Here is a 15039-nt window from a genome sequence, read left to right on the forward strand (position 1 = left end):
CGATTTCCCTCCACAGTTTTATAAGCTAAGTTCACAGAACACATAAGTTGCAATATTTAGGTCCATCCTGTCCATAATTACTGTTACCTACCCATCCTTCTCCCTGAAAGCCATCCCAACTGCTCCACACAACATTCGGCTGAAAGTATGCATAGTAGCAAATCCCCTCACTGCTTTTATACAAACAGAAAGTCCACCAGATGGAAATAAACCACACTAAATACCTATTGTGCAAAGGACTACAGAAAAATGCAAAAGAATATAAGACCTCATCACTGCCCATCCTTCTCAGCTACTAACAAGGCTTTTATTAAAAAAAAAAAAAAGCCTATAATTCAGAGCAGAAGTGTTCAGAGTCAAATGAGTGGTACGAAAAGGAAGTGAGAGGTGAGAAGAGAGGTGAAAAATCTCCCAGGAGGCAGGGTAATTGGGGACAGGGTAGGGGAGCATAGGGAATCTTCAAACAAAAGAATTTCTACCACTCAGGACAGGAAGCAAGCAAGTGGGGAGGATCCCATAACCATGGCAGAGAGGATTAAACCAGCCCTACAAAAGGACAGAAGTGGAAGAACCAAGATTGAGATCAACGATATTGAGAAAGCCACTTCCAAAGGACTACAAGGAAGTCTTTCCACTAAAAGAAGAACCAAAATTTACTAAATTCTAATATATTGAAGCCTACATTTCTTTAGGGCTGATACTTGCAACGTGCTGTCATGTTAAGGAATAAAGAGACACCACAGACACTCATAGCTTTTAAGTCTACAAAGATCAGAGTTTGGTCTAATAATAATAATACCTAGTAGATATTATGTACTTTCTATATGTCAGGCACTGTTCAAATGGCTTTAGGTACAAAGACATATTTAATCCTCACTACAATGTTAAAATAGAGATTATTATCATCATCACTAGAACACAACCTACATAAAAATGGGGGTTCTCGAATTTTGTTTATTACTGCAATTCCCAGTGTCAAAACAGTGATTTAATCATCAAAACCTGATTCTGCTATTGAGAATGGGAACACAGAGAGATTAAATGACATGTATAAAGTCAGAGAGTCAATAAGCAGCAGAGAGGGGACTCCCACTCAGGTGGTTCAGCTCTGGTACCTATGGCATTCCAACAGGCAACATGGTTTCCAGTTTAAGAAGAGATCTGAGGAGAAATATCTAAAAAAAAGTTTCTGTAGCCAATGTCAAAGAAATTACTGCCTATGTTTTCTTCTATGATCCTTATGGTTTTAGGTCTCACATTTAGGTCTTTAATCCATTTTGAGTTTAATTTTGTGTATGGTGTATGAAAGTAGTCCACTTTCAGTTTCATTCTTTTGCTTCCCCAATACCATGTATTGAGGAGACAGTCTTTTCTCTATTGCATATTCTTTCCTCCTTTATCATAGATTTATTGACCATATAATCATGCATTTATTTATGGACTCTCTCTTCTGTTCCACTGACCTGTGTGTTTATTTGTGCCAGTGCCATATAGGTTTGATTACTATAGCTTTGTAGTATAGTCTAAAGTCTAGGATTGTGATACCTCCAGATTTGTTCTTCATTCTCAAGACTTCTCTGGCTATATTAAGTCTTTTGGGATACCACAAAAATTTAAGGATTATTCGTTCTAGTTTTGTGAAAAATGTTGTTGGCATTTTGATAGAGATTGCACTAAATCTGTAGATTGCTTTGGGTAGTATGGACATTTTAACATTATTGGGATTTAGAAACATTTTCCTAGCTATGTCTCCCAAAGCAAGGGAAATACAGTAAAACCTTGGTTTGTGAGTGTAATTCATTCCAGAAACATGCTTGTAATCCAAAGCACTTGTACATCAAAGCGAATTTCCCCACAAGAAATAATGGAAACTCAGACGATTCATTCCACAACCCAAAAATATTCATATAAAACTGATTACAATACTTTAATATGATACAAAATAATAAAGAAAATATAAAATATAAAGAAAAATAAACAAGTTAACCTACACTTACCTTTGAAAACCTTCGTGGCTCATGTGAGGGACACAAGAGAGATGAGGGTTACTGTGTAGAACGACTTTCACTATTACTAATGGAGTCATTGCTGTCTATTGGCTCAATGGAATCTTTTTCTTTTTGAGCAACTTTAATAAGGAACCTATCCAATGACACATGCTTTTGCCTCCTTTTGAGGATTTCATGGAAATGTGAACTCGCATTGTCATTAAACAGATTCATCGCTCACACTGCTACAGCCTTATTTCGTGGTGCTTTTCTATAAAATTTTGCACTGTTTCCCTTTTTACACATCTCTCTAATCTCATATGAAGGGAGAGATTCCTCCGACTTTTTCTCCTCTTCCTCTACAGATGAGATACAGACATAGTCTTCTTATAAAATCTTTCAGTTTCAGCCATTCACACACTTCATCATACTTTTCAATATGATCATCTCCTTCCACCATAATCATCTCCTTCCTCTTACCTCCTTTCTTTCAACCTTTTCTGCATGGAGGCCATTGTGTACACTCACACAGATGTTGACTACAGTACAGTATTAATAAGCTCTTGTCATATACTGTATTTAATGAGACTGGCAATAAGGCAGCAGAGGAAAGGGTCTATATCTGCAGGCAGCCTGACCTAGAATGAAGCAAAACATTCCTAAGCTTACACTTGTATGAAAAAGCAAAGGACTTCCATAGGTGCTTTGAAGTGACAAAAAGTACACTAGTGCCAGTTGTGGGCACCTTCCAACATTCTGAAAAATCATGGATTTCTGCCAAATACCACAGCCTGAGACATGCAACTCATATTGCAAGACAATGCTTATTTATCAATTAAAAATCTATTGGAAATGTTTGCTCATCTTGCAGTACACGTGCAAAACAAGTTACTCGCAATCTAAGGTTTTACTGTTAAAGAAAAATTAAACTATTGAGACTACACCAAAATAAAAAGTTTTTGCACACTAAAGGAAAGCATCAACAAAATTACAAGCAACTTACGGAATGAGAGAAGATATTTGCAAATTATCTATTTAATAAGGGGTTAATATCCAAAATACATAAAGAACTTATATACCTCAACACCAAAAACACCACAATAATCCAATTAAAAAATGGGCAGAGGACCTGAAGAGACATTTTTCCAAAGAAGACATACAGATGGCCAATAGACACATGAAGAGATGCTCAACATCAGTAATCATCAGGGATATACAAATCAAAACCACAGTGAGATGGCACCTAACATCTGTCAGAATAGCTAGGATCAAAAGGGCAAGAGATAACTAGTATTGCCAAGGATATGGAGAAAAAGGAACCCTTGTGCACCACTGGTGGAAAGTTAAATTAGTACAACAACTGTGGAAAATACTATGGAGGTTCCTCAAAAAATTAAAAATAGAACTACCATATCATCCATTAATTCCACTACTGGGTATTTACTTGTAGAAAATAAAAGCACTAAATCAAAAAAACGTATGCAGCATTATTTTTATTGCACTATTTTTATTGCAGCATTATTGACAATGGCCAAGATATGAAAGTAACCCAAGTGTCTACATATTGATAAATGGATAAAGAAGATGTGGTATGTATGTATGTATGTAAGTGTGTACACACACACACACACACACACACACATATATATATATATATATTTACAGTAGAATATTACTGAGTCATAAAAAATGAGATCTTGACATTTGCAACAACAAAGATATACCTAGAGTATATAATGCTAAGTGAAATAAGCCAAACAAAGAAAGACAAATACCATATATTTTCACTCATATGTGGAATTTTAAAAAATAAATAAATAAAGGAGGAAAGGCACAACAACAAAGACAGACTCTTAAATACAGAGAATAAACTGATGGTTGCCAGGGGGGGCAGAGGTGAAATAGAAAAATGGAAAAAGGGAGTTAAGAATGTAATTATCATGAGGAGTGCTGAGCAATGTATAGAATTGTTGAATCACTACATTGTACACCCGAAACTAATATAATGCTGTGTGCTAATTATACTTCAATTAAAAATACACATACTTTTAAAGAAATAAATAAAAATTTTGTAAAAGTAAATAAAGGGACACATGGGTGGCCCAGTTGTTTGAGCATCCAACTCTTTATTTTGGCTCAGAGTATGATCCCAGGGTCATTGGATCCCAGGGTCATTGGTCATTGGGCTCCACACTGAGCATGGAACCTGCTTAAGATTCTCTCTTTCTATCTGCCCATCTCCCCCATGAGCATTCTCTGTCTCTAAAAAAAAATTAAAAAGTAAAAAATAAATAAAGGGAGATATTTTGGAATTCATCATCTTTACCATGTTAAATCTAATTCTTTCCTCCACAGATATAGCTATAATTAATTCAACAACAAAAATTCAGTGTGAATTTAGTGTGCAGACCTGGGTCTAGACCAGAAAGAGCACTGTCCTTTTGCAAACTGAAGTTTTCATTCTTGTAATGACATGGAGTGTAAGTGTAAGTAATCACCTGAAGGTAAGCAAGGTTCATCAAGCATCCAAATCACACAGCTAGTACCTGACTTAGAAGGCTTGAATTCAAGTCCTCAGATTCCAAGTCTAGTAATTTTTCATCCTAAACTTGTCTCTTAAGATATAAATCTCTCTCTCTCTCTTGAATTCCTGATTACTTCCTTATTTACTTAAAACTATTACTAAGATACTTCATTTTTTTTCCTTCATCTCTGAATATACATTTTTTGATGTAGGGACACAGAAAGTCCATAGCCCAACGGCCCCAATGCCTGGGCTGGAAGGCTGAAATAAAAACAAAAAATAAGAAAATGAGATGGTGGCCCCATAGCATGATAACTGAGGCCCATCTAATAAGAGCAAGAATTCTTCTTGCAAGATCTGGGCAGGTTTTTCAGGTAACATGTCTAAGGATGCTTTCATAACACTAAAGTGGGCACATGTGTGGCTGTCTTCTTCTTAGGGCCTCTGCTCAACCTAGATGCTCTTCAGTTCCTTGTCTTCCTGCATCAGACCTACTCCCAAGCAAGCTTCACCTCTTTAATGGAGACTCTCTTGAGCTACCACAATCACTCCTTCCTTTGTACCTGCACAATATCCCATCTCATATTTATATTTATAAGATACCTATAATATTTCATTTCTCTTAAATTGCTATGTGTTTGTCTCTGTCTAGAAGACTACCAGTTTCCTACAGTTAGAAACTATATCTCAATCATCTTTCCACCCTTTATGACTAGCCTTTAGCTGTTCTTGGGTGTTCTCCCAGAGGTAATAGTTTTCAGTGGTTTATTTGTTCACCAGTTTCCAAATACACATATAGGCTAATTGTCCAGAATTTAAAAGAACAGAGAAGATACACTATAACAACAGTAAAGAGTCTGTATCTGTGATCAACATGGAGGATTAGAACAGAAACATTCACAGGCAGCAGCATAAATGAACATGGGTCACTGGTGAAGAAAGTGATAGAGAGATCAACAGTAATCACTCCTGGCATTCATATAGCCCTTTTATTATCCAAAATTCTTTCACATATTTTATTTTCTTTTATCTTTAAAATAATGATACAATGTAGGGAAAGTACTTGTCTACATTTTACAGAGGGTAAAACTGAGATATAGTGAGATTGAATGACTTATCTATTGTCTATCTATAATCAAGTAAGAACTCAAATTGAATCTCTTGACTCTAGCCCTATGTCCTTATAGTACAACATGAATGATATTATTTTGGGTTCATTTATGTATTTAATATATATGATATATGAAATGCACCATACTCATTTTGGTCCTTGAATACACAGAAATAAAAGAAAATTTATAACCCTCAAGAAATTTATAGTCCAAGTTAAAATATAAGCAGGTAACTGCATAATTACACATCAGTGTATTAGGTGTTAATGTTATGGACTAAATGTTTTGTCTCCCCAATACCCAGAACAATTCACATGTTAAAACCTAATCCTCAGGGCGCCTGGGTGGCTCAGTCAGTTCAGCATCCCACTTCTGCTCAGGTCATGAGTTTGAGTTCAACTCATGACTCAATGAACTCATTAAGTTCATGGGTTTGAGCTCAGCATTGGGCTTTGTGCTCATAGCTTGGATCCTGGAGCCTGCTCCAGATTCTGTGTGCCTCTCTCTCTCTCCCCCTCCCCCACTCACTCTCTCTCTCTGTTTCTCAAAAATAAATGTTAAAAAAAATTTTTTAACTTCTCAACAAAACAAAACAAAACAAAACAAAACACAAAAACAAAAACAAACCCTAATCCCCAACGTGATGGTACTTGAAGATGCAGCCTCTGGGAGGTGACTAGGTCATGAGAGTAGAGCCTTCATGAATGAGATTAGTGCCCTTATAAAAGAGACCCAATAAGGCTCCCTCTCCTCTTTAGCCATGTGAGGACACAGGAAGAAGACAGCCATCTATGGGCCAGGAAGTTGGTCCTCATCAGACAACAAATTAGCTGGTGCCTTGATCTTGGACTTCCCAGCCTCCAGAAATAAATTTCTGTTGTTTATAAGCCCCCTCCCCAAACCCCGCAGTCTCTGGTATTCTGTTACACCAGCCAAACAGACTAATAGAGTTAATAGAGTTAACATAGAAGCATGTTAAAAACATCAAGGTGACTCAAAGGATCATTTAATCAGCCAGGAAGTTTGTTAGGCAAGTAGCCTTGAGGTTGAGGGTGGTGAGAAAAAAAAAAAAAAAAAAAAAAAAAAGCTACCCTGAGAAGCCAATGCTTATAGGACAGGTCTCAGCTAAGAAAAGAATTAAAAGTAGTTAAAAGATCATTTGGGACAGAAAAGGCAGAATGTACAAATGCAGAGCCATGTAAAGAGATGGCACAATCCTTCTGAAAGTTTCTTCCATAAGTTCCTCAAATTGCTACTTCCCTAAAAGGATTAGCTCTCATGTCTAGATCCCTTTTCAATAGAGGACTTATTGCCCCCACTGCTTGGAGAGCTGTCAGGTACCTGTTAGCTGTCAGCCCCTTCAAGAATTGCCTGGGGGATGCCTGGTGGTGGTTCAGTCAGTTGAGCATCCAACTTCAGCTTGTGTCATGATCTCAGGGTTCATAGATTCGAGCCCTATATCAGGCTTTGCGTTGACAGCATGGAGCCTGCTTCAGTTTATCTGTCTCCTGCTCTCTCTCTCTGCCCCTCCCCCCGCCCCTCCACCTCTCATATTCTCTCTCAAAAATAAATAAACTTTTTTAAAAAATTGCCTCCACTGGAGAGTTTTCATCCAAGGTAATGCCCTTTCCCTAGACCTATATCCAATGCTTGATCAACGCAGGAGTACAAATATCTGATCATCTTGGCCAAGCTCAAGACATTTATGAATGGTCATTTCAGCCTACACGCTCTCTCTGGTGTTGGCTGAGGCTGTATTTGAGCCCTCATTTCAGTTTCTAATTAAAAACAGATCTTCCGGGGCGCCTGGGTGGCGCAGTCGGTTAAGCGTCCGACTTCAGCCAGGTCACGATCTCGCGGTCCGTGAGTTCGAGCCCCGCGTCGGGCTCTGGGCTGATGGCTCAGAGCCTGGAGCCTGTTTCTGATTCTGTGTCTCCCTCTCTCTCTGCCCCTCCCCCGTTCATGCTCTGTCTCTCTCTGTCCCAAAAAAATAAGTAAACGTTTAAAAAAAAAAAAAATTTAAAAACAGATCTTCCATGCCAAGATTAGGACCCGGGCTAGGAGAGAATAGGACCTTCACACAGATACTTTAGATAAGTATCTAAAGTAGAGATCAACAAAAATCCTAAATCCTTAGATCCCTGACAGCCTATAAGGCTGAAAAAGTGCACCCCCACTATCAACAGCTAACACACTCTACTTTTGCAAGAAGAAAATGCAGAGGTCTCCCTCTGAAAGATAATGTTTGCTTCTTTCAGGATATATCCCTATCTCCCAATCAGGTCACTTGACCAATAGCTAAGGTTAACTTTCAGCATAACCAAGCCAAGGACATACTGGGTCCATAAGAGAAGAAAGACAGTATACTTTCTAAACCTGCAGGATTTAGAATCTTAGCAAGGACCTCAAGAGATAGTGCAAAGTCACTTCTCTGCACCTAGCCATCTACTTTGTGGAGAAAGAGAAGCCACACAAGATGGGAATACATATATAGACTCACGAGTAGTGGCAATTGGCTTGGTGGGCTGATCAGGGCCTGGAAAGAAAAAAAAATAGGAAAATCAGGGACAAGGAAATTCAGGGTACAGGCATGTGAATGAACATATGGAAGTGGACACAAATTATAAAAACCCTTGTATAATTTTATCAAGCCCACCAAATAGCATCCAACATAGAATAGGTACTAAATAACCACATAGATAGAGCATTGAAATATCCTTCCAAAGGCACAGATGAAATTTCAACTCAGGACCAATGATTTACTAGGATGGGGTATCATCTTCCAAGGTTAGTATATTCTTTGAATCAAAGAATATGGGTCATATTCCCAAATGATAAATATATGAATCTAGGAACTAAGGCATGGAAACAAAAGTTGTCCTCTCATCTTTCCCAGTTCCATGCTTGAATCATTTGTGTGCCCTTTCTATACAACTCTGGGCTCTATGCATTTAAAGATGCTTGTTCTTAAAGGGAGAATACTTGATCCAAAGAATAGAGTATAATCCCATTGTATTATAAATGTTTACTATAGCCTTGGCAGTCAGTCTCCATGTGCCTAGGAACCAGTTGGCAAGAGGAGGAGTAATCGTTTGGGCAGAGTAACTGACCAATCATCAGGCAGTAGCATTGCTATCCACTTGGTGGTCCACTTGAGCACCTCTTGGTCCTCCCCTTCCCAGTTATTATGGCAAGTGGGCAAATGCAGAAATCTTGTTTTGAGAAGGGCATGGTGAATGGGGCTGAGACTACTTAAGTGTGAGGGTATGGGTTACGCCATCAGGTAAACAACTGAGGCCAACAGAAATGCAAGATGAGAGTGAGGAAAACAGAGAATCAATAGTAGGAGGCATTAAGTGTAAGTTGTGATACTGAGGCCAGCTATAGCATTGGACTATAGTTTGTCTCACTAACATGTTGTTCATACTTTAACCCAGGAAGAGAAGTCAACAGAATCTTAAAGAGCTGCTTCCTAAATGTAATATTGAAATGTGAATCTGAATGGAGCAGGGGGGCAGGCCTTTGTGATCACTGTGCACCATCCAGATGTTCCTTTCTTCCTGTTCCAGCTACTTAGAATTCAGCCAGCAGACATCTAAGCTGTCAGCTCGTCAGGGTTGTCTCAGCTACAGAGAGCCCTCTCAACCATGGGATGCCCTTGCTAAGGATGCCCACATCCGATGACTTATTGATGTGGTAATATTGAGGCCTGCCATCTTAGCCCAACTCAGGGCAACTATGAGGGGCCATTCTACTTTCAGACATCCCTGTGAAATTGACTAAGATTTGTTGTGTTTGTGTCTCAGCTGAGCATGTCCTTCTTTCCAATCCTGTTGCTTTTTCCAGCCCTCCAGAGGTGCTACCCCAAGAACACTCTATATTAATATTCTATCCTCAAAATTCCATTTCAGAATTTCTTAGTGTAACCCAAGCAGCAACAGATGAGAACATCTAGAAAAAGAAATAATTCTGAGCCATTTGTGTACTGGGAAAAGAAAATGCTTTTTATTTCTGAAAGCACTATGGTAGTAAGGTATTAAGGAGCCAAGAATAGAGTTATTTAATGGAACTAGGGAGGGAGTGAAGCTGCCCAAACTTTGTGTTCCTCTACAGTAGATGTTCTGTCAAGATACAGGGGATAAGGAATGGCATGGGGGTAGTAGGAAAGAGAAAAATTGGTCATGTGACCAACCTTGTATGTTTTGTAGATCTATTGATTATTCTCATGAAGAAGGATGCCCTACAACTCAAGTCTCTGGGTTTCTGCCCAACCAAGATTTGGCAAAAGGCTTTTACTTGGAATACAGAAGAGGCTACCTTGGGTCAGCTCCAAAGTGAAGCCTGCTATTGAGATAGAAATGACATAAGTATGTCCTCTTTTCCCTACTGATAGGTCTCAGAGCAATTGACCCAAGTGGCCCCAGAGACTCAGAGAATCACAAGATCATGAATAAGCAAGTACAGGAAAGAATGCAGCTACCGGTGCCTTAAAAGATATTGCAAATAGCCAAATTTCCAGCCCAAATGACCATAACTTTGGCAGACAAATCGAATTCTGAGGGCAGAAGGAAATCTTCAAATGTTTATGTAATTTTGTACAGGGGAAGAGATTGCTGAGTCTAGGAAGGGTGGGGCCCCCCAGGCTAGCTGCCACACTCCAGTGATTACTCTGAGCCTTAATACTTTGGAAATTCACCTTTAAAATTTCTTGTCTGAGTTTTAAGGCACAATAGGCAATGCATTCATTTCCTCCCAGAGGACGTCACACATGTGACTATCTCCTGAGAAAAGCAATTATCACCTCAAGGTGGTCTGCCTGAAACACTCTTCTTTAATACTGATTTAGAGGAAGTGAGCCCATGTGACTGCCTCAGGAGGCTAATCACAAGACTGGGAAACAAGGCACTGTGAACAATTTTTACAATATACTTCTCAGTGAAGCACACACACAACTTAAAACCCAGCAAATATTTTCATAAATTCTCTCACTTTCATTTATTATTTTCATTATAATTTCTAGGTCAATAGAGTTTTTATCATTTTGTGATGATCATATTTAAACTCATTTCTTTGAGAGGTGAAATTATAATTACTTTCTATTATATATATACCACACAGCTATTCATACTCAGATGGCTCCTAGAAAACAACGTATTCTCAATTTGCAAGATAGTATCTTTAGAAGCTATATTGGTGTTTAAAAGGGACATTGAAATGGTGGACCAGGGATTGGGAGAATATGGCTCAGAGTGTTTTTCTCTAGAGGCACATTTCTGCCCATCCTCTTTTCATATGATTCTAGTCCAGAGCTGCCTCCTTCACAAAGTACTCTACACCAACCCAGTCAACCCTCTAGTGTATCTGTGGCTCAGGACACTTGTTCTTTCTTTTGTCATAGTACTTAGTATAGACTGCCTTTCTGTAGGTGTCTCCCCACTCCCTCAAAGACAACTACCATTCTTCTATGTCTTATATATATTCGACTTAGAGTGACTTTCATATATTAATTATTGTATATGTGTTGTTGAAATGAATCAAAACAATGTAATTGTGTTATATAAATAGTTCCTCCAAAAGATAGAAGAATGCAAAATAGGGAGACATATTATCCTTTGTTTGTACTCAGGATTACTGTCTACTCACTAGTTGTAAGCAATTGGCCGTAACTATAATTTTTTATCTCAAAATTGAATGCTTGTCTTCCATCTATGTTTTTTAATAGAGACAACACAAAAGATGAAGGTGATAATGTTTGTGAGATGTTCTAAGGTCCTTTTATAAAACTCTTCAGATATTATTTCTTTATTGGGAATAAAAATCAGTTTCTCCTGAAGGAATTCACTTCCACAGAAGCAAATGAAAATGTGAGGTTATGGGGGAGTTTATATGTTGGTGATAAATCAAATAAGGCTGAACTATATACTGTGTTAAGAAAATATTAAAGGCCAGATAAGCCAAGAGATTAGATAAAGAAATGTGTTGCATACCTGTGTAGGTGGGAAGCACACCAACAGCAAAGGGCAACCTAGGGGAGAACAGGAAAGCAGTGGTGAATGCCATGTTATAGAACAAAGAGAAGCATTCAAATTAAGAAATAAATAATCATGGAAACGAAAAATGCACAAGGTGAGCCAAGAACAATTCCAAAGAAGCTGAGTTGTAGGTCAAGCATCCAGGTTGGGATAACAAGAAAACAAACTCTCAGAGAGAAGGAAGAAGTAGAGAGAGGCTTAGGTAAATATTAGTCAACTCAGGAGAGTGAGATCTGACCATGGAAGATAAAAGCTGCTGTTCATCTATTCACCTGCCGAGTTCACTCCAACAAGGACGCAATATGGAAATCTTTTCATACAAGTCAACTGCACCCAGCCATTGCAAACAATGCTAAGTCCTAGCAAGAGACAATTAAATACCATTCAGCTGTCTTTGGGCAAAGGCATACAAAGCTACTGGTGATTTTTATGAAAACCAAAATTTATGTTTGCAGTGGTAGAGATAGAAAAAAAAGTGCCTTAACTTGAATTTGAATCCTAGCTAATTACACTTATATGAGAGACACAAACCCATGCATGAAGACATTTTCTGCAGGATGTTATCATTCTATTGTTTTGTAATTTTCATCTAACGGTATGAGTCCATTCTTTCCTCCTGCATCTCACTGCAAATCATTCTTCCTCTTATCAGTCTGCACCTCAATCACAAACGAGGCTCAAATAGCAGGAGTCCTCAAGACCTCTCCAAATCCCAGCTTGTTGCTGTTCTCTTGGGCATCAGAAGCAGAAGAACCTGGAAGACAGCAGCTAAGGACAAGAAAGAGATGCAGAGCTTAAGACCCCCGAAGGCCCAGGGGCACCTGGATGGCTCAGTTGGGTGAAAATCTGACTTTGGCTCAGGTGAAGATCTAACAGTGTGTGAGTTTGAGCCCCACATCAGGCTCTGTGCTGACTGCTCATAGCCTGGAGTTTGCTTCAGATTCTATGGTTCCCTCTCTCCACTCCTCCGCTGCTTGCGTGTGTGTGTGTGTGTGTGTGTGTGTGTGTGTGTTTTCTCTCTTTCTCAAAGAATAAATAAACACACACACACAAATCCTTGGAGGCCCCAATTCTTCCCATTTTAAACTGCTGAGATCTATAAAGAGATAATAATTTTTCATTGCACCAAAGTTCATGATAATAAATTGGTGATTACAGAGAAGATCAAAACTAATGACTTTCAACTCCAGGTTCTACATTCTGCTTAGTCAACTCCTGGGCCTAACAGGAATATCTCTCACAGAAATGAAAGCATGATGAGACTAATATCAGGGAATAAGCTAAATCCATTGCTGACACATTAGTGTTATATAAGTCTAAAGACAATAAACTACGTCTACTTTCCAAAATGGTAGTGTCACTGTGCCTTTATATTTTTGTCCAGATTTTTGTTCCATAGTTACCTGGAACAAAGATCATAACAAGTAAGGTGATTCACAGACTTATAATGATTTCATTTTATTTGATATGTTTGACTGCTAAGTGCTTAAATTAATTGGTATAAAGTTTTTTAAAAAACCGAAAAGGTAAAGAAAAAGAATGGCAAAGAACAGACTGAGATTTGTTATTTCATGTTCTACACAGTATATGAAACTGATTTTACTTCCTCTTCTCAGATCTAACATCCAGATGGTCCTGAGTTAAAAATCTTAAGCATGTTAACCACACCATACATCAAAGAAACAATTATTCAATATTACAGGGCTCCTTCCCACTGACTCAGCAAGCTAATTACCATAACCTATCTCACTACGCAGCTACTACCAGGTTGAAGGCATAAGTGATTAAAGAGCAAAGCATCCAAAAAGTTGACCACCAATGATTTCACTATCTGGAAATATGCCATATGAAAAGATTTCAAATGGCATAAGCTTTCTGATCCAATTTCAACAGGTAATAATGAGCAATTTTGGATAAAGTTATGTTTCTTAATTTCCCATGTACCTCAAAAGAGAGAGCTTTATTATTTTTCCCTTTTTTTTTAGATTTTAGTTTTTTGACTGCTTGAGATTGGAATGGAGTTCTCTCTTAAAAGTCATATCCTATTCTTTATTAAGGAAGCCTAATTACTGCTCCAATCTTTGGATTTAGAAAATTTAGGGATTGATGAAAAACAAAATCTTGCCACTTATAAAGTCTCACTATGAATCTGATTCTGTTGGGCACAAGTACATTCAAAACAATACCATTAGCACATAGAATAAAGTTTAGTTTTAGCCAATGGATTAGTTTATTTGAGAGTAATTAAACTACCATAAAGTACAAAAACAGGAAAGAAATACTTGGGGTATTGATTTAATCTTAGAATTCACTCTCTACAGTGAAAGGATGGAAAAACAACTGCTGGGGGGCTATGGGGGAAGGAATCATTGTATCTTCAGAACCAAATCTCATTGGCTGAAGTAGTCAGTAAGCACCGCAAGAAAAGAAATACGTTTGTTAAGCCTTCCAACATATTCTCAGCTCCTAATATACAGTAAATGCTCCACATTTTTTCAAAGTATGTATATTGTAGAGGGTCCCTTTGTCAAGATACTAGTTGTATTTATACTTTAAGTAGTGATACTTCCATATAATATATTCATAACTATTTTATGTAAATATAAATATATTAATATATAACCCTAAAAAAATAAAAGGACTATGATTATCCCATGGAAAAAGGACTATAATTTATCCCACAATGAATTAGATATGTGATATTATGAATTATCCATTTATCCATTCAATAAGTGTTTATGTACTATCATATGCTAGAATGTCTCTGTCTTCAATGACAGATTATGGACCTGCCAAAAGCAAAAGATGTGCAGTGCACAAGACTGGAGGTAGCACATTCTTTCAAATTAGTCTTCTAGAACTGAATTTAAAGCAATTTAACTGTGTTTGAAATGAGATATCTCTGAACAAGATTTGGTCTGCTCCATGGACCAATGGTTAGGAAATTCCTAAATTGAAAGTTTGAGATGAACAGTGTAAAGAACATCATCAGAAAGAGAGCTAATGGATTGTGACTCCATCTCCCCAGTAAAGTAGTAAAAAGGCCCTGAAAATAATTGTAGCCCTCACATTGGGCAAAAATATCCCCCTAGAAGAGATTCAAAGAGTTATTCCCATTGGGTCATTAAGAAAATACTTAGATCGAAAGTTGCCATTGAAATTGTTCTTTAGAGGAGTTCTGCTGTCGGCAGGAAGAAATGAACCATGTAATGCTTGATGCTTGGCATTTAAAAATAGAAGGAGTAAAGTACAAACAGCATGTTGCAGGGGAAGAATTCCACAATATGTTTGAACTAGATGAGCTGCTATAATCTTTACCATCTCTCATTTCTATTGCTGTTAAGTACACCATAAAAATAAAGCCATGTGGGAACCAGACCATC

The 15039-nt window shown here is 37.9% G+C and overlaps 1 long non-coding RNA gene across 1 annotated transcript in view; it reads right to left on the bottom strand.

Moving 5' to 3' along the window:
• The window catches only part of LOC147584380 (uncharacterized), a 150595-nt gene that overhangs the window by 103367 nt on the left and 32189 nt on the right, over positions 1 to 15039 (bottom strand). Inside the window, exons 2-3 of the long non-coding RNA XR_015255401.1 lie at positions 11612 to 11649; positions 8125 to 8160 (exon numbers count right to left, since the gene is read on the bottom strand). This is a non-coding gene — a long non-coding RNA (uncharacterized LOC147584380). The remainder of the gene's footprint in view (positions 1 to 8124; positions 8161 to 11611; positions 11650 to 15039) is intronic.

This window comes from Puma concolor, chromosome A1 (assembly GCF_028749965.1).
Source record: "Puma concolor isolate L17-30 chromosome A1, mPumCon1.1.hap2, whole genome shotgun sequence".
Classification (NCBI taxonomy): Eukaryota; Metazoa; Chordata; class Mammalia; order Carnivora; family Felidae; genus Puma; species Puma concolor.